At 41.1% G+C, this 21,838-nt stretch overlaps 1 protein-coding gene across 1 annotated transcript in view; it reads right to left on the reverse strand.

Annotated features, from left to right (window-relative positions):
• The window catches only part of man1a1 (mannosidase, alpha, class 1A, member 1), a 488,943-nt gene that overhangs the window by 280,544 nt on the left and 186,561 nt on the right, over positions 1 to 21,838 (reverse strand). The gene's annotated exons all lie outside the window — the stretch shown is intronic.

Below are 21,838 nucleotides of genomic sequence, written 5' to 3' on the forward strand. Positions count from 1 at the left end.
AGGCTAGCGGAGGCAAGGCGCATCTTACACCTCCTTTGCCACTTTTGATTCCAACCTGCCACCCTCACAATACATTACCCCTAATATAAAGCAAAGTGGCAGAGTCTGAGGGAAACTGATAGGTATGTGGGGAGAACGGTTTAAATAAGATACAAGGAAAATTATCGGGAGAAAAAGATCTCCTGTATGAGCTGACCTTGTGAATTGAAGTAGCCTCTCTCTATATCATAAGGAAATATGGACATGGGGGAATCTTGTATACTTTCTGCTTTCATTGTTCATTTCACTGTTCATTTTACAAAGCTATAAAGATCTAATTTATGTGGATAGGCAAAAGGAATTTCCATGCCAATCAGAAGGAGGACCCAGAATCCTGTGATTTCAGTGACAGGAGATGTAAAGTACAAAAGGCTAAGTGCAGGAAAGGAGGCTAAAAGGGCAAAGAATGAGCAAAGGAATATAAAAGAGTAGATCATTGTAATCAGATGATGAAACTATCTTCTTTACGGTATCTGCTGCCTTCCAAATTAAAATAAGTGCCAACAGAAAATAGGAAAACTCAGAAAAAAATGCTGTGAACATGTTAGCTGGTTTGTTAGAAAACATTAGAAAATACATAGCACAGAAACGGAAGGAAGGTAATGAAAACCAACAGCTTGTTTAAGAGGTAAAATTATATCTTAAATGTTCAACAAATCCAGATGAATTTTCTAGCAATAAGGGTACTTATGATTTGTAAGTCTGTATTTTAGTATAAGGGTGAAAGGTTAAAACAACTTCCTTCAGCTTAAAGCAGAGATAAATGCCTGAACCTCAGGATTATATGGTGAAATAAATGGAAATACATGAGGCATACACAAAATAATATACAAGTGAAGCTTTCAAGACCATAATGAAATCTTAAAAGTACATCAAGACAGAGTCTTCCTCAAATCATTGAAAGCATTTTTTAAGATTAGTGTTTTTCATTAGGTGCAAGTTTTTGACTCATTACAAATTAAGCTACTAGCACTCATAAACTATGATGTTCTTTTAACTTAATCATTTCATTAGTCTAAAATTTTATGGAAGGAAATCACAAGCAAGTTAAAATTTAGAAATTTCAGAGACCACAGCTTAGCACTATAGTGTATAGATCTCCAAATATTAAACGGGAGTCACAGAGGCAAAATAGCTTGGTTCATTATATTAAAAATGATTCTTTCTTCAGAAGTATTATTGGTAAATGTATTTTTGTTATGCTTCAAGTTGCTGGTCACAGCAGGGCTGAGTAATACTGATGGCACTACTGCCTCCAAATGCAAAGAACACTTGATGTGACTTATAGTATGTAGCCAGCGCTGTTCCTCTAACCTCAGATATACTGACTGAAAAGGGTCAGCAATCTAGTTTTTACATTTAATATCTTTGATGGTATTAGATTATCACAGTATATCACAAATGAGGTTTTAAAAATCCCAAAAGTTCACAATCTTCATTTGCAAAGCTCCAAGAACAATATTGTTGGATTTTCCATGTAATTCCACACTGTACATAAAGCTCACAGCTAGCAACATTCAGTTTATAACATCTGCAATGTGAGTAGTTAGCCCTTAAAGTGACATATACATATTTTAGAACAGAATTATACAGCACAAGAACAGACCCTTAGGCCCACAATGTGATACTGAATTAATTACACCAATCATCAAATGCCCAACTACACTGATCTCTTTTTTTTGCACATTGGGTGTTTGATGTCTTCTTGAACAGATTCCATGGTGTTTCTTTGTTTCATGACTGCCTGTGGGAGGATGAGTCTCCAAGTTGTATTCTGTACTTTGAATCTTTGAATTCCTTCTGCCTAACCAATTTCCATATCCTTCCACTTCTTGCACATTTCAACTTTGGGAAATGACACTGACTGTATACCCTACCTATGCCTCTCATAATCTTATAAACCTCTATCAGATCATAGAAAACAATCCAAGTTTGTCTCCATTCAGCTGTGAAGAGTGCCATTACTTCAAAAATGAATGTCACAATGACGGGAAGGTTAGAACATCCCAAAGTGAATTGAGAGGGATTGGCAACAGACTGGTGGAGGACAATGTATGGTCTTTGTGCAAGGGGTCACAATCCCTTAAGCTCAACAGGCTGGCACTCCAGATCAGTGATTGCAAGAAGGTATTTTTGAGACTGCTATTCTTAAAAGTTTACACTTTGTGGGCGACTCTTGCTGCTAGGAAAACCCCATTCCATCTCTTGCCTACCCCCATGGGCTGAGAAGATGAAATCTTTCAATGAAAATGTAGGATGAATAACCTCTCTTTGGACCTGTGAGCATAAAGTATAATCTTGAGATCAGATCAAATCAGATCAAAGATCAGAGTGCCAGCAGCCTAGAATTACCCCAAGGCTCGAAAGCCAAAAAAGACCTTGCCCTTGATCTATAAGGCATAAATTCATAGAATTACACAGCTTGAAAACAGTTCTTTGGCCAAACTCATCCTCGCTGATTGAATTGACAGTCTTCTCCTAGCAACACATACAAAATGCTGGAGGAACTCAGCAGGCCAGGCAGTATCTATGGAAAAGAGTACAGTGGATGTTTCGGACATAAACCGTTTAGCAGGACCAATCTGCTCAGATCTGTTGCTCTGATTTCTCTTGCCTGTCCTCTCCTATTACATTCCTTCTTCTTTAACCCTCTACCTCTACCAGCTATCACCTTCCAGCTTATCACATCATTCCCGACCTTCTTCCACTTATCCAACTCCCCCTCACCTGGTCTCAACTATCTTGAAGCTTGTACTCATTCCCCTCGCCTCACCTTCTTATTCTGGCTTCTACCCCCTTCCTTTCCAGTCCCGATGAAGGAGCTCAGCTCAAAACATTGACTGCTTATTCTCTTCCATGGATGCTGCCCGACTTGCTGTGTTCCTCAAGGTTTCCAGCAATTGCAGAATCTCTTGTCCTGACCCGAGCTTGTCTCCTTTGCTTGCACAAGACCATTATCCCTCTACACCTTTTTTTTAATCCATATACTTGTCCAAATGCTTTTAAGTGTTGTAATTGTATGCTCCTCTCCACTTCTTCTGACAGCTTGTTACACACATCCGCTACTTTCTGTGTGAAAAATTGCTCTATAGATACCCTTTACGTCCTTCCCATCTCGCAAATGCAAGTTTTATACACGCTTACCATCAGAAAAAAAAGACAAACTTTTCACCCTATCTAGGTCTCTCATGGTTTTAAGTGTTTGCATAAAGTCAGCCCTCAGCCTCTATGCTCTGGGGAAAAATGCCCCAACTCATCCTTCTAACTCAAGTCCTCCAGTTCTGATAACATCCGAGTGATTTTTTTCTAGCTTTTTCAAATTCAGATTTGTTTATTAATGGCCTGCATATTAACAAGTGGGAGTGGGACTAAATGGGAGAATGGATCAGCTCATGATAAAATGGCCGAGCAGACTCGATGGGCTGAATGGCCGACTTCTGCGCCTTTGTCTTATGGTCTTATGGTCTTATACTGAAACATGTTGTGAAATGCCTCCTTTGCGTTAACAACCGACATAAACTAAACATGTGCTAGGGAGCAACTCGCAAGTGTTGCCACTCATTCTGGCACTAACATAGCATGCCCACAATGTTTAGCAGAAAAACAGATGCAACAACAAAAACAGCAACAAAACAACAACAAAACAAGCTGCTCCCCCCCCCCACCCTTCCATTCACACACACACAGACACATTTAATCACATCCTCCCTAGAGCTACGCCATTCCCCAAGGTATGGTCTCATCAATGTCTTGTACAGTTTTAACATGACATCCTTAGTCTGGGAAGAATAGTCCAAGCACATCTTTAAGGTTGCAATAGTTCATAAAATTTTACTGCGGATTGCCTCAATGCTCAAGGAAGAGCGAAGAACAGTTATGAGCATACAGCAGTTAACCTAACAGAAGGCATTTTCCTTTCAATTATCAACTAAGTGAATACAAAAAGGCACAATGAAAATGCAAGAAGACTCTGACCTAAGTGTAAAGGGGCACAAAGTAAACAGTGAGACTGCACAATTTGTAGAGCAGCTTGGCAAAGTTCAAACCTCAAAGTAAGTTTTTTAATCAAAGTACATACACAGCGGCACGCAAATGTTTGGGCACCCCTGGTCAAAATTTCTGTTACTGCGAATAGTTAAGAAGATGAACTGATCTCCAAAAGTCATAAAGTTAAAGATGAACCATTCTTTTCAACATTTTAAGCAAGATTACTGTATTATTTTTGTTTTGTACAATTTTAGAGTGAAAAAAGGAAAGGAACACCATGCAAAAGTTTGGGCACCCCAAGAGATTTGAGCTTTCAGATAACTTTTACCAAGGTCTCAGACCTTAATTAGCTTGTTAGGGCTATGGTCTGTTCACAATCATCATTAGGAAAGGCCAGGTGATGCAAATTGCAAAGCTTTATACATACCCTGACCCCTCAAACCTTGTCCCAACAGTCAGCAGCCATGGGCTCCTCTATGCAGCTGCCTAGCACTCTGAAAATTAAAATTAATGATGCCCACAAAGCAGGAGAAGGCTATAAGAAGATAGCAAAGTGTTTTCAGGTAGCCATTTCCTCAGTTCGTAATGTAACTAAGAAATAGCAGTTAACAGGAACGGTAGAAGTCCAGTTGAGGTCTGGAAGACCAAGAAAACTTTCCGAGAGAACTACTCGTAGGATTGCTAGAAAGCCAAATCAAAACACGCATTTGACTGCGAAAGACCTTCAGGAAGATTTAGCAGACTCTGGAATGGTGGTGCACTGTTCTACTGTGCAGCAACACCTGCACAAATATGACCTTCATGGACGAGTCATCAGAAGAGAACCTTTCCTGCGTCCTCACCACAAAATTCAGTGTCAGAAGTTTGCAAAGGAACATCTAAACAAGCTTGATGCATTTAGGAAACAAGTCCTGTGGACTGATGAAGTTAAAATAGAACTTTCTGGCCGCAATGAGCAAAGGTATGTTTGGAGAAAAAAGGTGCAGAATTTCATGAAAAGAACACCTCTCCAACTGTTAAGCATGGGGGTGGATTGATCATGCTTTGGGCTTGTGTTGCAGCCAGTGGCACGGGGAACTTTTCACTGGTAGAGGGAAGAATGAATTCAATTAAATACCAGCAAATTCTGGCAGCAAACATCACACCATCTGTAAAAAAGCTGAAGGTGAAAAGTGGATGGCTTCTACAACAGGATAATGATGCTAAACACACCTCAAAATCCACAATGGACTACCTCAAGAGGCGCAAGCTGAAGGTTTTGCCATGGCCCTCACAGTCCCCCGACCTAAACATGATCGAAAATCTGTGGATAGACCTCAAAAGAGCAGTGCATGCAAAATGGCCCAAGAATCTCACAGAACTAGAAGCCTTTTGCAAGGAAGAATGGGTGAAAATCCCCCAAACAAGGATTGAAAGACTCTTAGCTGACTACAGAAAGCGTTTACAAGCTGTGATACTTGCCAAAGTGGGTGTTACCAAGTGTGTACTGACCATGCAGGGGGCCTTTTCCTTTTTTGTTATTTTGAAACTGTGAAAGATGGAAATAAAAAAGTAATCCTGCTTAAAATATTAAAGAAATGTGTCATCTTTAACTTAATGCCTTTTGGAAATCAGGTCATCTTTTACTCGTTTAGCTATTCACAGTAACAGAAATTTTGACCAGGGGTGCCCAAAGTTTTGCACGCCACTGTATGTCACCATATACAACTCAGATTTTTCTTCCTGTGGGAATTTATGGTAAATACAAATAAACAAAATAATAATAACAGTAATAATAAGTAAACAATAAACATTGATAACAGGAGATAAGCATCCTTGAAAGATAGTCATCGGTTGTGGGAACAGTTCAGTGTTGGGGTGAGTGAAGTTACCCCTCTATTCAGGAGCTTAGTGTTTGAGGGGTAATAGCTGTCCCTGAGCCTAGTGATGCAAGTCCTGAAGCTCCTGTACCACCTTCCTGATGATAGCATCAGGAAGAGAATATGACCTGGGTAACTGAGGCTCCTTGATGATGGGCCCTGTTTTCCTGCAACAATGCTCCACGTAGATGTGCTTAATGGTGGGAAAGGCTTTACCTGCGATGGACTGGGCCACATCCACTTGTTTTTATAGGTTTTTTAGTTCCAGGGCATTGATGCTTCCACACCAGACTATGATGCAACCAGTCAATATACTCTCTACCTCACATCTATAGAAGTTTATCAAAGTATTAGATGTTATGCCAAACCTTTGCAAACTTCTAAGGATGTAGATACATTGCTATGCTTCCTTTGAAATGGCATTTATGTGCTGGACCACAGAGAGGTCCTCTGAAATGACAACACTGAAGAATTTAAAGTTTACAGATGGTTATTTTGAATGTTGTCCTTTCTGCACTGGGAATGTGTGAAGAGGAGATTGACCAGATGTTGCACGGGATGGAGGTCTGGAGTTATAGGGGAAGACTAGATGGGCTGGGCTCATCTTACCCTGAGCAAAGGAGGCTATGTGGAGACCTGATAGAAGTATATAAGCTTATGAGAAGCACAGATAAGGTAGATATTCTATTTTTTTTTCCATTTTAGAGGATTCAAAACAAGAGAGTAAATGCTTAAAGTAATTGGAAAGAGAAGTCAGGGGCTAGGATTTTATTTATTTTTTTACACAGGTTTCTGTAATATGCTTTCAGAGATGGTGGTGGGTACAATTACTACACTTGGGCATTTGCTGGAATAGGCAAAGCTTAGAAAAACACGGTTCCAATGCAGGCAAATAGGATTAGTACAGATGGGCAAATAGGTCAGTATGGAGACAGTGAGCCAAAGGGCTGTTTCTGTACTCTATGACTTTAAATAACTTGCACTTAGTAAAAATTGAAAATCATGTCAGAAATTAATTCTACTTATTGAAATTTTGTTGAGATCATTAGGTTAAGCCTTACACCATAGAAATATCTCTAACACTGATATTCAGCCCAGTGAAAAGTTATGGGTCAATTTCCAAACAAGGTCCACTAATTCCAAAAATGAGCACCAATTTCTCCAGCCTACAATCTCAAATTTCAAGTAATCAGTATTTTTGTCCTCTTCTGGCACTTTCACACTTCTTTCCTCTCCTCCTACTTACTTAATACAAATGTTGTTACTCATTAGTCTTTAAACATTTTCAGCTGGCACCATCACAACTTGTGTCATTCAGCTTCTTCTCACATCCAGTCCTAAGGCAAGCCCCTGCAATCATGCTGTGTCTCCATCTTTCTCAGCAATCTCAAAGTTGCTGTTTCCCCAACTTTTCCTAGTTCCACTGAAATGTTAACTCTATTTCTGTCTCTGTAGATGCTAACTGACTTGCTGAGTTTTTCTAGCATTTGTGTAATTTCCCATTGCCATCATCTGCAGTATTTTGACTTTGAAATTTATATTTGCTGTTCCTGTCAGCTGTTAATCTAATTCCAAACCAGTCATGGAATATACACTTAGTGGCCACTTTATTTGTACACCTGCTCATTAATATAAATATCTAATCAATCAATTATGTGACAGCAACTCAATGCATAGAAGTATGTAGATACAGTGGCATGCAAAAGTTTGGGCACTCCTGGTCAAAATTTCTGTTACTGTGAATAGCTAAGCGAATAAAAGATGAACTGATTTCCAAAAGGCATAGAGTTAAAGATGACACATTTCTTTAACATTTTAAGCAAGAAAACTTTCTTATTTCCATCTCTTACAGTTTCAAAATAACAAAAAAGGAAAAATTCTATTCAAAAGGTTCAAAGGAACTTCCAAACAAGCCTGATGCATTTTGGAAACAAGTCCTATGGACTGATGAAGTTATAATAGAACTTTCTGGCCACAATGAGCAAAGGTATGTTTGGAGAAAAAAGGGTGCAGAATTTTATGAAAAGAACCCCTCCCCAACTGTTAAGCATCGGGGTGGATCGATCATGCTTTCGGCTTGTGTTGCAGCCAGTGGCACAGGGAACATTTACTGGTAGAGGGAAGAATGAATTCAATTAAATATCAGCAAATTATGGAAGCAAACATCACACCGTCTGTAAAAAAGCCAAAGATGAAAAGAGGATGGCTTCTACAACAGGAAAATGAATCTAAACACACCTCAGAATCCTGAATGGACTACCTCAAGAGGCGCAAGCTGAAGGTTTTGCCATGGCCCTCACAGTCTCCTGACCTAAACATCACCACAAATCTGTGGATAGACCTCAAAAGAGCAGTGCATGCAAGACGGCCCAGGAATCTCACAGAACTAGATTGCCTTTTGCAAGGAAGAGTGGGTAAAAATCCCCCAAACAAGAACTGAAGATTCTTAGCTGGCTACAGAAAGCATTTACAAGCTGTGATACTTGCCAAAGGGGGTGTTACTAAGTACTGACCATGCAGGGTGCCCAAACTTTTGCTTCGGGCCCTTTTCCTTTTTTGTTATTTTGAAACTGTAAAAGATGGAAATAAAAAAAGTTTTCTTGCTTAAAATATTAAAGAAGTGTGTAATCTTTAACTTTATGCCTTCTGGAAATCAGTTCATCTTTTACTCGCTTAGCTATTCACAGTAACAGAAATTTTGACCAGGGGCCCAAACATTTGCATGCCACGGTATTTTAATTTTCAGAGTGCTGGGCAGCTGCTTAAAGGAGCCTATGGCTGCTGATTGTTGGGACAAGGTTTGAGGAGTCAGGGTATTTATAAAACTTTGAATTTTGCATCACCTGGCCTTTGCTGACTATGATTGTGAAAAAGTCATAGCCCCAACAAGCTAATTAAGGACTGAGACCTTGGTAAAGGTTATCTGAGAGCTCAAATCTCTTGAGGTGCCCAATCTTTTGCATGGTGCTCCTTTCCTTTTATTCACTCTAAAATTGTACAAAACAAAAATAATACAGTAATCTTGCTTAAAATGTTGAAAAGAATGTTTCATCTTTAACTTGATGACTTTTGGAGATCAGTTCATCTTCTACTCACTTAACTATTCACAGTCCGAGTCAGGAACGTTCACGCCGTGACCCTGTTAATCCAAAAGGAGACCAATCCTGACATTATGGACCAAGTGATCCAGTGGGTGGTAAAAGGATAGACCCTCGGCCCACTGGAAATCATGGAAATCGTTAGCCACAACATCAAAGGCTTCAGCCACATTAATGCAGAAATCCTGGCAAACTTAAAAGCGGACATCTTGTGCATACAAGAAACTCATAGGCTGAACAACCAACCCTATGTGCCAGGAATGAACTTGGCTATTGACACCCCAAGCCAAACTTATGGAAGTGCAATCTTTGTTAAAGAGAAATCTATAGTAATGAGCACAGCAAACATCTAAGCTGGCTCAATGGAACTTCTGAAAGTTGAAACAAAACACATAAATATCATCTCAGTCTACAAACCCCCTAATGAACCATTCACGTGGCCACCTAACCTAGATCTCCAGGACAAAATGTACCTCATTATTGGTGATTTTAATAGCCATAGCACCAACTGGGGATATGAAGATGATGATGCAAATGGAGAAGAAGTTGTATCATGGGCTCTAAACAACATCCTTGAGCTACTATACGAGTCAAAGAACACCCCTACCTTCAAAAGTGCCAGATGGAGAAAAGGATACAACCCAGACCCTACCTTTGTTACCTCGGCAAGCTTCAACTTTTTCACACGAACAGTCCTCCAACATATACCCAAATCCCAACATCGTCCAGTCCAGGTAGAATCCCTTCCAGTTCTGAGACCTGTACCATCAAAGTACCTAGCAAGATTTAAGCTGAGAAAAGCGAATTGGACATCTTTTGCAGAATCCCTCGATCAACTTATCAATTCTATACCACCAGAACCTGATCATTATGATGAATTTGTCCAACTAATCTGGAAAGTATCACAGCAGAACATACCTAGAGGCTGCAGAACCAAATATATTCAGGGATTGACTAGTGATATCAAGCATAGTTATGATGAGTATGTCAACTCATATGACCAAGACACAATTGAAATTGGAGAGTCAGTTCTGTCCCTACTGAGCCAAGAGAGACAACAGCGTTGGCAGGAACTGATAGAAAACACAGACATGACCAAGAACAGTAAGAAGGCATGGGCAACTGCTCGGAAACTCAACTCAGACAACAGACCACCACAGAGAACTGCTGCTGTAACACCCAATCAGGTTGCCCACCAACTGATACTAAATGATCGACCAAATGACAAGGAATGGAGGCAAAAGTAAAAGCAACATCAGGAGATGGAGTCAGCTCTCTCAAGCGGGAATAACAACTTCCCACCTCTCACCCCAGAAGATTTAAAGGTTAAAGTATCACAGCTAAAATCCAACAAAGCTGCTGGCGTATATGGGATTCTTAATGAATTCCTTAAGCATCTTGGACCTAAAGCACTCCACTGGCTTCTGTCCCTTTTTAACTCTTGCTTAAGATCATTAAAGATACCTATAAAGCAGAGAAGAGCCAAGGTTGTTGCTCTCCTAAAACCCAATAAAGATCCCAACATTCCTAAAAACTACAGACCGATTTCCTTGCTCTGCACCCTCTATAAACTCTACGAGAGACTCATACTGAAAAGAATATTCCCCTTAGTCGAAGATCTTCTAACACCAGACCAAGCCGGGTTCAGGCCAAGCCGCTCTTGCTGCGGTCAAGTCCTGAACTTAACCCAGTATACTGAGGATGGTTTTGAAATGCGTCAAATCACAGGGGCAGTATTCATTGACTTAACAGCAGCATACGACACTGAATCACAGAGACCTTCCACTGAAATTATCTAAAATGTTAAAGAATGAAACCACAGTCAAAGTAATAAGAAACCTCCTAGAAAATCATAGATTTTATGTAGAAATGAATGGAATTAAGAGTAGGTGGTGTCCACAAAAGAACGGACTACCACAGAGATCAGTTCTGGCACCTCTACTATTTAATGGCTACACAAATGACCAACTAAACTTTCCTAACAGATGCAGGTTTACCTATGCAGCCGACCTATGCATAGCAACACAAGCTAACTCCTTCCAAGAAGTTGAAGTACGACGTACAGCAGTCCTCGAAGCAATGAAGCAATATTATGAAAAATGGTCTCTGAACCCAAATCCATCAAAAACTCAAGTGTGTGCATTCTACCAGAGGAATTGAGAAGCAGCTCGGAAACTCAAGATCTTCTGGTGTGGGAAGGAGCTCAAACACCATCCGACTCCAATTTACCTGGGCGTGACACTGGACAGGACGCTCTCATTTGCCACCCACATCCAAAAACTCTGAGGGAAAGTTGGCTCTTGCAATTATCTTTTGGAAAAAATTAGCAGGCACAAAATGGGGAACTAGTGCTCACACACTTAGATCAACTGCCCTAACACTCTGCTATGCACCTGCAGAATACCATGCACCTGTGTGGGGCAGATCAGCCCACGCGAAGAAAATAGACCCGTTGCTTAACGAAGCCCGCTGAATAATCACAGGCACACTGCGCCCCACACCCACTAGCATCATTTACAGACTCGCAGGCATTGCTCCCCCAGGGATCTGAAGACACACTACAACAAAAATTGGAAAAGGTAAACAGAACTCAGATCCACGGCACCCACTACATCATCATGTGCCAGTTTCCATCCACCTAACATCGAGGAAAAGCTTTGCTACAGTGGAGGAACTACCGTATGGAACATCCCCCCAAACATACAGGCTTGACCTCTGGCAACAAACAGAAGCCAGAACCCCACCAAACAATACAGTGCAAGACCCCACAGAAATGTTACCAGATGGGGCACTGCTTGACAGACGGAAGTGGTGCACTCTCAACAGAGCGAGAGCGGGAGTTTGTAGGACGGGAGACAATATGGTGAAGTGGGGTTTAAAGACCAGTGAATCCTGTGAGTGTGGCGTAAGGGTGCAGAACATTGAACACGTTCTGCGCAACTGCCCACTCTCACCTGGTTTAGCTGACACTGACCTGCTCAACATCAAACAAACAACACTAGAGTGGCTGGCTGTCTGGCGTGACAAACTATGATGATGATGACTATCCACAGCAACAGAAAGCTTGACCAGGGATGCCCAAACTTTTGCATGCCACTGTATAGTCAAGAGGTTCAGTTGTTAGTTGTTCAGACCAAATATCAGAATGGGGAAGAAATGTGATCTAAGTGACTTTGACCATGGAATGATTGTTGCTGCCAAATGGGATTTCCACACAACAGTCCCAATGGTTTACGGAGAATGGTGTGGAAAAACAAAAAAATTCCAGTGAGCGGCAGCTCCATGGGCGAAAACATCTTGTTAATGAGAGAGGTCAGAATAGAATGGCCAGACTGGTTCAAGCTGATAGGAAGACAGTAGTAGCTCAAATAACCATTCATTACAACACTAGTGTGCAGAAGAGCATCTCTGAATGCACAACGTATCAAAACCTTGAATTGGATGGGCTACAACAGCAGAAGATCACATACATACACTCCGTGGCCACTTTATTAGGTACAGGAGGTATCTAATAAAGTTGTCACTGAATGTATAAAACACTAACAAGTTTTCATTTTATATTTCCAAGAAAGAAGAAATAAACTTACAAAATAATTTACAGCTCTGTCAAATGTTGATGAATAATTGCTCTCCCTCTGAAAATGCTACTGACAAGATAGTCACATAAATAAAAAATATCAACATTTAAAAGATGGACAGATACTTTTGCAATGGCAAACTAATTGAAAATGGATCGGAAGAACTTGATCTAAGAAGGGAAAAGGAACCAAAGATTCTCACGAAGGGCATAGAACAGACCTCAAAATTAGTATTGTTTCAATCAGAACTCCAATCCTGAAGAAAGGTCTCAGCCTGAAACTTTGACTGTTTATTCATTTCCATAGATGCTGCCTGACCTGCTGAGTTCCTCCAGCATTTTGTGTGCATTGCTTTGGATTTCCCGTGTCTGCAGAATTTCTCGTGTTTTGAATAGGTTTATTTCTTTGAACACGAGGATGACAGACCTAGTTTATTTCTTCATGTTCACTGCCAATAATAAATCAGCATGATACAACAGCTCATGGCAGGAATATTTGGGTGCACAAAATACTGAAAGAAGATGTGATCTATCATAAGAGAAATCATTTGTATGGGAGTTCTCCAATGAAAGCACTTCAATAAAAAACAGTTCAAAACCAAATTCCTACTGAATCAATAAAGCATAAAAGCAGGAGGATTTGGGATACAGCTTGAATGCTTAGTAAAGGCAGCACCTCAAGTTATACAATAACTTTAATCACCTACCACTTATTCTCACCAATCTTCCTCCTCCTCCTCAAGCTGAATGAAATGTCACAGCATGGTTCCACTTTTGCCTATCTGATTTTAGACAGTCAACCTCCAGTTATGACTTTCCACCCAGCCTCCACATTGTTACTTCAGGACACTGCATTATACTTGTATACTGGTACAACACCTTTCTCTGCATCATTCTTTTCCCCATCCACAAAATACAGGAAATAGTTTTCATCCAAATGTGTATTCCCATGAAAGAATAAAAACCTTCAAAATAAGGTGCTAGTATTGTAATTGTGTAGGGGTTTCTATCCAGAGAGCATGCTTTCATCTGTTTGGCATGACAAGAAACTTAAAGACATGCACATTAAAGATTAACAATCTTAAAAAAAGAGAAGAACTATTCAAAGTGACAAAATTAATCAGTATTCCAGATAGAAAACTGACACTTGAAAGGAAAAGAGCACCAAAACAAAATGAAACTGGAACTAGTTCATTATTAAACTTGGTTAACTTTTTTAGGAACATTTCAATTTTTGATCACTAGCACCAAAAGAAAAAGACTTCAAAAGATTTGTGCTTATACATTCCGTCTGACATTATACACTGAGTGGCCACTTTATTAGGTACATCTGCACACCTGTTCATTATCAGCCAATCATGTGGGAGCAACTCAATGCATAAAAGTACGCAGACATGTCAAAAGTATCTGTTGTTGTTCTGACCAGACATCATAATGAGGAAGAAATGTGATCTAAGTGGCTGACCATGGAATGACTGTTGGTGCCAGACAGGGTGGTTTGAGTATCTTAGAAATTGCTGATCTCCTGGTATTCTGTGGGTAAAAATGCCTTCTTAATGAGAGAAGTCAGAGAAGGATGGCCAGACTGGTTCAAGCTGATAGGAAGGCAACGGTAACGCAAATAATCAAGCACTACAAAAGAGGTGTGCAGAAGATTATCGCTGAAAGCACAACAAGTCAAACCTTAGAGTGGACAGAATACAGCAGCAGAAGACCATGAACGTACACATTGTGGCCACTTTATTAGGTGCCGCCTATTTTGCATGGAACTCTTTGCTTTTACTTATCCAGAGGAATTTCCAAATTCATTATGCTACTCTTCTTTACATCAAATTATTTTCAACAACCTTGTCAATCACATGCCTTCTGTGTGTGAAGAGTTATGACTATTGATGAAAATTTAAACAGAAAAAAAATTGGAAAGCTTGGGAAGGTAATCAAACACATTTTACAAATTACCAATAGGATTGGATTTAATCACTACCTCTGAATTCTGACTTACATAAAGTACTCCAACTACACTGTTGTGGTCTGCAAAATTTTGTTGTGGAGTTCATAACATTACTCTCAATTCATCTGCATTTATATTTGAACTTGGTGATTTGTATTTGCTTGCTTTCTTAAAGAGTACCTGGTTCAATAAATAATATTTACTCATTCCACTAATTGTATTCGCCACAGGCTTCCTGTTAATTAATGTTAATTACTGTTTCAGCTTAGGAATCCCCAGTTGTATTTTGCATCTAAGTTCCATTTTAAAATAGTAATTTTAGATCAAAACAAATGCATCTTATTAGTGCGGTTAAACTTGAGGTATTCACTGAAATAATTATGCAATTAAAATATGAATCTAGGAAGCAAACGGACATTCTTTCTGCTGAACTATTTTCTTTATTCCTTCATTTGCTTGAGGCCTTTCAAGCTGAGCAAAGCTGCTTCAAGTCTGAACCAAGATTAATAAATGTTTAATACATTTTAAATTTGTAATTTATGACTGTTTACATATTAATGTTATTATTGCTTTTTGAGTTTGAAAATGAGATAGTGCTGTATCACTGCATTTCCGTCATAATATAGCATTTACAAACTAAGTTGACTTTGCAGGATACAATCTTACATTTTTGCCTGTAGCTTACTAACCTTCAATGCAGGTCAGACATGGACTCTGAATGCATTTAAAAATACTATTTTAAAAAAATGAAATTTAAAAATTATTATAGATTACACGAGACTCATTCAGATTGTCCTGCTCTGCTTACAATGATATCAAAAGCAGCCTTAAAAGAAAGTAAGCAAATTGTGAATCTTTGGATTTCTAAACTTGCTGTATTCAGGAATTGGGAGAGGGGGAGGGAGAGGGGAGGGGGAAGAGAGCAAGATAAAAGGCATGAGAGAGAGTGAGAGAGCGAGGGAATTAACAATCAAGGAAACCCACAATCTATTTGATTCCTCAACCAACCAGCACAGCTCTAATCACTACCTCAGGATAGTAATCCTGTAGGTCGTTGGGTGACAGTCAGAGGGGGGAGAAAGCGAAGGTGAGTAGACAGGTAGTGCAGGGCACCCCGTAGCCATTCCCCTTAATATGTATACTGTCCTGGATACTGTTGGCGGGGACGACCGACCAGGTGTGAGCCACGGTGGCAGGGCCTCCGGCACTGAGTCTGACCCTGTGGTGCAGAAGGGTGGGACGGAGAAGAGGAGAGCTGTCGTCATTGGGACTCTATAGTCAGGGGAGCAGACAGGAGATTTTGTGGACGTGAGAAGGACACCCGCATGGTTTATTGCCTCGCGGGTGCCAGGGTCCAGGAAGTCTCTGACCGGGTGCACGACATCCTGGTACGAGAGGGAATGCAACCAGAAGTCGTGATACATGTTGGTAGCGATGACATAGGCAGGAAAAGGGATGAGGTCCTGGAGTGTGAGTTTCGGGAACTAAGCAGAAGGCTGAAGAACAGGACCTCAAGGCTCAAGGGTGGCGTTCTCAGGATTGCTGCCAGTGCTACGTGACAATGATGGTAAGAATTGGAGGAGATGGCAGTTGAATGCATGGCTGAGGAGTTGGTGTAGAGGTCAGGGATCTCTTCAGAGTCCATGTCTGACCTGCATGGAAGGCTAGTAAGCTAAGGCAATGATTTTTGGATCATTGGGATCTCTTCCGGGGAATGTGGGACCTGTGAAGATTAGATGGGTTGCACCTGAACTCGAGGGGGAGCAATATCCTTGCAGGTAGGTTTGCTAGCATGATTCGGGAGGGTTTAAACTAATTTGCAAGGGGGATGGGACCTGGAGCAATTGAGCAGTGGAAGAAGTACATGGAGTAAAGCCAGATCTAACATACAAAGAGGCTTTGAGGAAAGAGAAGCAGAATAAACGGTGTAAAGAAAGTAAGGTAGAAGGGCTAAAGTGTGCATACTTCAATGCAAGAAGCATCAGGAACAAAGGTGATGAATTGCGAGCTTGGATATATACATGGAATTATGATGTAGTGGCCTTTACAGAGACTTAGCTGGCACCAGGGCAGGAATGGATTCTCAATATTTCAGGATTTCAGCGCTTTAAAAGGGTTGGGGGGGGGAGTGGAGGAGGGGTGGCATTACTGGTCAGGGATACTATTACAGCTACAGAAAGGGTGGGTAATGTAGCAGGATCCTCTTTTGAGTCAGTATGGGTGGAAGTCAGGAACAGGAAGGGAGCAGTAACTCTATTGGGAGTATTCTATAGGCCCCCTGGCAGAAGCAGAGATACCGAGGAGCAGATTGGGAGGCAGATTTTGGAAAGGTGCAAAAATAACAGGGTTGTTATCACGGATGACTTTAACTTCCCTAATATTGATTGGCACCTGATTAGTTCCAATGGATTAGAGGGGGCGGAGTTTGTTAAGTGTGTCCAGGATGGATTCCTGTCACAGTAGTTTGACAGGCCGACTGGGGGAATGCCATACTAGATCTAGTATTAGGTAACCAACCAGGTCAGGTCACAGATCTCTCAGTGGGTAAGCATCTGGGGGACAGTGACCACCGCTCCCTGGCCTTTAGCATTATCCTGGAAAAAGATAGAATCAGAGAGGACAGGAAAATTCTTAATTGGGGAAGGGCAAATTATGAGGTTATGAGGCTAGAACTTGCGGGTGTGAATTGGGATGATATTTTTGCAGGGAAAATATACTATGGACATGTGGTCGATGTTCAGGGATCTCTTGCAGGATGTTAGGGATGAATTTTTCCCGGTGAGGAAGATAAAGAATTGGAAGGTGAAGGAACCATGGGTGACAAGTGAGGTGGAAAATCTAGTCAGGTGGAAGAAGGCAGCATACGTGAGGTTTAGGAAGCAAGGATCAGATAAGTCTATTGAGGAATATAGGGTAGCAAGAAAGGAGCTTAAGAAGGGGCTGAGGAGAGCAAGAAGGGGGCATGAGAAGGCCTTGGTGATTAGGGTAAAGGAAAACCCCAAGGCATTCTTCAATTATGTGAACAAAAGGTTGACAGGAGTGAAAATAGGACTGATTATTGATAAAGGTGGGAAGATATGCCTGGAGGCTGTGGAAGTGAGCGAGGTCCTCAATGAATACTTCTCTTCGGTATTCATCAGTGAGAGGGAACTTGATGATGGTAAGGACAATATGAGTGAGGTTGATGTTCTGGAGCATGTTGATATTAAGGGAGAGGTGGTGTTGGAGTTGTTAAAATACATAGGATGGATAAGTCACCATGGCCTGAAGGAATATTACCCAGGATGCTCCACGAGCCAAGGGAAGATTGCTGAGCCTCTGGCTAGGATCTTTATGCCCTCGTTGTCCACGGGAATGGTATCAGAGGATTGGAGGGAGGCGAATGTTGTCCCCTTGTTCAAAAAAGGTAGTAGGTAAAATCCACGTAATTATAGACCAGTGAGGTTTACGTCTATGGTGGGAAAGCTGTAGGAAAAAATTCCTAGAGGGAGGATCTATAGGCGTTTAGAGAATCATGGTTTGATCAGGGACAGTCAGCAGGGCTTTGTGAAGGGCAGATCGTGTCTAACAAGCATGATAGAGTTCTTTGAGGTGGTGACCAGGCATATAGATGAGGGTAGTGCAGTGGATGTGATCTACATGGATTTTGGTAAGGCATTTGACAAGGTTCCACACGGTAGGCTTATTCAGAAAGCCAGAAGGCAAGGGATCCAGGGAAGTTTAGCCAGGTGAATTCAGAATTGGCTTGCCTGCAGAAAACAGAGGGTCATGGCGGAGGGAGTACATTCAGATTGGAGGGTTGTGACTAGTGGTGTCCCACAAGGATCTGTTCTGGGACCTCTACTTTTCGTGATTTTTATTAACAACCTGGATGTTGAGGTAGAAGGGTGGGTTGGCAAGTTTGCAGATGACACAAAGGTTGGTGGTGTTGTAGATAGTGTAGAGGATTGTAAAAGATTGCAGAGAGACAATGATAGGATGCAGAAGCAGGCTGAGAAGCGGCAGATGGAGTTCACTTTGGTACACTTTGGAAGGACAAACTCCAAGGCAGAGTACAAAGTAAATGGCAGGATACTTGGTAGTGTGGAGGAGCAGACGGATTTGGGGGTACATGTAAACAGATCCTTGAAAGTTGCCTCACAGGTAGATAGGTTAGTTAAGAAAGCTTATGGGGTGTTAGCCTTCATAAGTCGGGGGACAGAGTTTAGAAACATAGAAAATAGGTGCAGGAGTAGGCCATTCGGCCCTTCGAGCCTGCACCGCCATTTATTATGATCATGGCTGATCATCCAACTCAGAACCCTGCACCAGCCTTCCCTCCATACCCTCTGATCCCCGTAGCCACAAGGGCCATATCTAACTCCCTCTTAAATATAGCCAATGAACTGGCCTCAACTGTTTCCTGTGGCAGAGAATTCCACAGATTCACCACTCTCTGTGTGAAGAAGTTTTTCATAATCTCAGTCCTAAAAGGCTTCCCCCTTATCCTCAGACTGTGACCCCTCGTTCTGGACTTCCCCAACATCGGGAACAATCTTCCTGCATCTAGCCTGTCCAATCCCTTTAGGATTTTATACGTTTCAATCAGATCCCCCCTCAATCTTCTAAATTCCAACGAGTACAAGCCTAGCTCATCCAGTCTTTCTTCATATGAAAGTCCTGCCATTCCAGGAATCAATCTGGTGAACCTTCTTTGTACTCCCTCTATGGCAAGGATGTCTTTCCTCAGATTAGGGGACCAAAACTGCACACAATACTCCAGGTGTGGTCTCACCAAGGCCTTGTACAACTGCAGTAGTACCTCCCTGCTCCTGTACTCGAATCCTCTTGCTATAAATGCCACCATACCATTCGCCTTTTTCACCGCCTGCTGTACCTGCATGCCCACTTTCAATGACTGGTGTATAATGACACCCAGGTCTCGTTGCACCTCCCCTTTTCCTAATTGGCCACCATTCAGATAATAATCTGTTTTCCTATTTTTGCCACCAAAGTGGATAACTTCACATTTATCCACATTAAATTGCATCTGCCATGAATTTGCCCACTCACCCAACCTATCCAAGTCACCCTGCATCCTCTTAGCATCCTCCTCACAGCTAACACTGCCGCCCAGCTTCGTGTCATCTGCAAACTTGGAGATGCTGCGTTTAATTCCCTCATCCAAGTCATTAATATATATTGTAAACAACTGGGGTCCCAGCACTGAGCCTTGCGGTACCCCACTAGTCACTGCCTGCCATTCTGAAAAGGTCCCATTTATTCCCACTCTTTGCTTCCTGTCTGCTAACCAATTCTCTATCCACATCAATACCTTACCCCCAATACCGTGTGCTTTAAGTTTGCACACTAATCTCCTGTGTGCGACCTTGTCAAAAGCGAGGTAATCATGCAGCTCTATAAAACTCTGGTTAGGACACACTTGGAGTACTGTGTCCAGTTCTGGTCGCCTCACTATAGGAAGGATGTGGAAGCACTGAAAATGGTACAGAGGAGATCTACCAGGATGCTGCCTGGTTTAAAGAGTTTGGATTATGATCAGAGAGTAAGGGAGCTAGGGCTTTACTCTTTGGAAGGAGGATGATGAGAGGAGACATGATAGAGGTGTACAAGACATTAAGAGAAATAGATAGAGTGGATAGCCAGCGCCTCTTCCCCAGGGCACCACTGCTCAATACAAGAGGACATGGCTTTAAGGTAAGGGGTGAGAAGTTCAAGGGGGATATTAGAGGAAGGTTTTTAACTCAGAGAGTGGTTGGTGCGTGGAATTCACTGCCTGAGTCAGTGGTGGAGGCAGATACACTACTGAAATTTAAGAGACTACTAGACAGGTATATGGAGGAATTTAAGGTGTGGGGTTATATGGGAGCAGGGTTTAAGGGTCGGCACAACATTGTGGGCCAAAGGGCCTGTACTGTTCTATGTTCTATGTTAGTGATATTATGGCCACTTTGATAATTTTGCACTACAATGGACTTTGTTCTTTTTTGTTGTTCTGTTTGTGTTCTTTCTTATAAACATTGTGTACAATTTATGGATAGTATGTGTTTATTCTGGTGAAAGCTGCTTATCTGACGTAATATGCCTGTGATTTGCTGCAAGTACATTTGTCATTGCACCTGTGAATGCACATGGCCATAAACTCAACCTTGACTTTGAAATCAGATTTGTCAGTTAACCCTGTAAAGAAGATAATGAGATTTCTCAACAAGCCTGAGCACTTTGACAATTATTAATACTGTAATTCTTAAAATTCACGAACAAAAGGAAGAAAAGATATACTCCTATTTTCCAGTTCTTTATCTGTTTAAAGGTCAAAGCAATTCATGTGCACATTCAAGCACTTTCACCATAATGAAGATTTGTTTCTTTTACCATCTTGGTAGGCAGTAAGTTCCACTCTCCCAGTTTTGTGCAGTTTTATTTTTGTAAAATCCACTCTAATCCTTGCTTTTTCCCATATTTTATATGGGCTCTCACTTTTCTTTTACACCTCAATTAAATCCCCGCTTCCCTCTGAGCCATAACCCTCCATTCTAAAGAAAACACACAGTATCCATTCAATAGATGTTCTCAGAAACAAAATTACAGAACAAAATTTAACAAGGTTTAGGGCAGGTATGAATTAATTAGTTGCAGCCAGGAGGTATATATATGAAATGCAAAACATGCTTATTTAACCTGAATGAGTTTGAAATAAAGAAATTGAGAGGATTGAAGGGAGAATGTTATATTCATGGGTTTCCAAAATATTTAATGGAGTACCACATGATCACATGTTAGCAAGGTCAAAGCACATGAAGTGAAAGGTGCTGTTTCAGCATGGTTAGTGATTAGTTCACCAGTGATTAGCATTGAGAAGTGATCAACAGGAGAATTGCAGTGAATAAATGTTATTTTTTTACACATTGGCAGATTATGCAAGGGTTAGTGATCATAAAAGCAGATTACTTCATGAACAACTGAAAAAATCTGGCCACAAAATTACCTCTGTTGCTCATATTTTCAACGGTTGTACACCAAAAGGTCATTCATCTCTCAGGGCTGGAGCCTGCTCAACTCTGCCAAGCTCATACTTCCTAGATCTTTTGTTCTTGAAGGAACACCCAAACCTGAGCACACATAGAAGTCCAATGTCCTATGGAGTGCTCTGATTCAGATCCTTAGCCAAATCCTACCACCACTGCATTGACTTGAAGTCAGTTGTCTGTGCACGGCCTAGACAGCCACCTCAAATACTCCAGTTCCTTTCTCAGTCTAAACATTTCACATGAGACTTCTGCTTATTGACTTACTTCATCTGAAAGCAACAAAATATATAATTTTC

The sequence above is a fragment of the Mobula hypostoma genome, chromosome 2 (genome assembly GCF_963921235.1).
Source record: "Mobula hypostoma chromosome 2, sMobHyp1.1, whole genome shotgun sequence".
NCBI classification, from domain to species: Eukaryota; Metazoa; Chordata; class Chondrichthyes; order Myliobatiformes; family Myliobatidae; genus Mobula; species Mobula hypostoma.